The following is a 2575-nucleotide window of genomic DNA, read 5'->3' on the forward strand; positions in this document are numbered from 1 at the left end:
ATATTATTATTAATATATATTCATTATTTTATCATCGTGAATATTATTATATCATTATTAATATATATTCATTATTTTATCGTCGTGAATATTATTACATTATTATTAATATATATTTATTATTAGAAAACGATTAACTTCCTCCTCCTAGCATATTTCTTTCCCAGCTTCTCCAAAACGGGACCCGTTCCCGTTTCACAGCCAGAAAAATTGCAGTCGGCTGAAAAATTCCAGCAAAACGTTCGCATGATGCGGCTGCAATTCCGGCGCGTCTCGTAAATAATGCGTACAACGCGATTACTAAATCTGATGGTAGGGAAACGCACGGTGCACAGGTCCGCCGTAATTAAGGATTATTAGCAGCTATTACTTACACGCAAGCCAGCGCGAGGCAATCATCCAGATTACCACGAACAACGATGATGAACGCCGCGTGAAACAATTACGCGCGACGACACCTCCGATCGAGAAATTCAGACTCTTGCACGAATAAAAAATGTTAAACAATTCGATGTACAGCGCAAACTTGCGAGGAGACAAATTGTTTACTTGAGAAGAATTAATGTCGATGATTTATACTGTTATATCTATGGCAATTCACTCGATCTCATTTCAAACAATATAAGTTGTGAAAGAAAATGCAACAATTCACTTGATTTCATATTAAAGCGTGAAGCCTTTATTTTGACTTTGTTCTTCTTTTTCTTTTTTTTTGGTTTTTCTTTTAAATGACTTTACATTTACATTATCTGGCCGGTTGCAAAGGTAGAGATAGTCTCATCTGAGTCTAGTTATTTTTAATCACTTAAAATTAGTTGTACTTGATATATAGATATATGGATGTAAGCATATTATATTAGTTCTATACTTTTGGGCAAATTGTAATCTAATGATAACATTGTAACTATGTACAAAGAACCGGAAGCCGAAAGGCAAGGATCAGAAATAAATAAATAAAAATGAATAATAAATATTACACTACTAAGTATCACACTAATATTACACTAGTAAGTATCACACTAATATTACACTACTAAGTATCACACTAATATTACACTTCTAATATTACACTACTAAGGATCAGAAATAAATAAATAAAAACGAATAATAAATATTACACTACTAAGTATTACACTACTAATATTACACTACTAATAAATAAAAATGAATAATAAATATTACACTACTAAGTATTACACTACTAATATTACACTACTAATAAATGAAAATGAATAATAAATATTACACTACTAAGTATTACACTACTAATATTACACTACTAATATTACACTATTAATAAATAAAAATGAATAATAAATATTACACTACTAAGCATTACACTACTAATAAATAAAAATGAATAATAAATATTACACTACTAATAAATAAAAATGAATAATAAATATTACACTACTAAATATTACACTGCTAATATTACACTGCTAAGTACATTTTATATTACTGCATTTATTACTATACTGGAATATATAGCTGAACATTCACAAAAATTCGATCTGTTTTTATTAAACAATAAAACATCAGGAAAGCAAACGACAAGTCGAAAGTTGTTCTTGTTTAATTAAAACAAAACAAAAAACTCAAGTGTTTCTTCTTCTTTGTCGCTTTCGTATTATAATATAATAGTGTGTATTATTGTCATTGTTTGAAGAACCGGAAGCTGAGGAGGAGAGACAGACGACGAAGAAGAACGAGAGAGGGGAGGAGGAAGGAAGGTTCGTACACGTAGCCGAGATCGAGTGGAAAGAGCGAGCCTTCTCAGCGCCGTGTGGCACTGGTGAACGCCGCGGACGACGCGGACGAGGTGAAAGTTTCGAAGGCAGGAAGTGAAGTAGGCCACGACTTTGACCGCTCGCAAGGTCCATACTCCCGAGGCACCTCGCTACACTGTCTCCCGGGATTGGAAATAAAACGAACGCCGCGAGGCCGGCCCGTCGTTGTTGATCCGTTTACGAACAGGGCCACCGTTTCTTAGAAGCCTCGGAACGAAAAATCTAGGTAGCCACCGAGCGTGCAATCGCGCGCGAGTCGTTTGACACATCTGTCGAGCAACTGAAACGATCAGAGTTGCAATTTTGTACTATTGCCGAACCGCCAAGTTTGAACTTCCATTCGGTTGGAAAGATTCCATCGACGGTGATTAATTTCTGACAGTAATTCAATCATTCATTACTCGGATTGAGGAATTTTGAGAAATTTTTATTCGCAAGCTTTTATAAACGTTACTACCCACGAAGTTTCTTCAAGATTGATTTCATCGTTTGAACTTTTTTCAATTCGAAAATTGTATTGATGGGGAGATTGAGGAAGTTGTTAAAAAAAATTTTTTAAACTTATCTGAACGTATTTCTGACCAAATGGCACTCATATTGTTGCGAAATTTTGTATTTTATATCATACTGTTTAATTATATTTATTTGTATTTAATTTTATATTCTGTATTAATTTTATTTTATTTTCTGTAAAAATTGTATTGATGGAGATTGAGGATGTTCTTTAAAAAATTATCTGTATATATTTCTGATCAAATGGTACTTAAATTGTTGCGAAATTTTGT

Source organism: Frieseomelitta varia, unplaced genomic scaffold, assembly GCF_011392965.1.
Source record: "Frieseomelitta varia isolate USP_RPSP 00005682 unplaced genomic scaffold, Fvar_1.2 scaffold_242, whole genome shotgun sequence".
NCBI classification, from domain to species: Eukaryota; Metazoa; Arthropoda; class Insecta; order Hymenoptera; family Apidae; genus Frieseomelitta; species Frieseomelitta varia.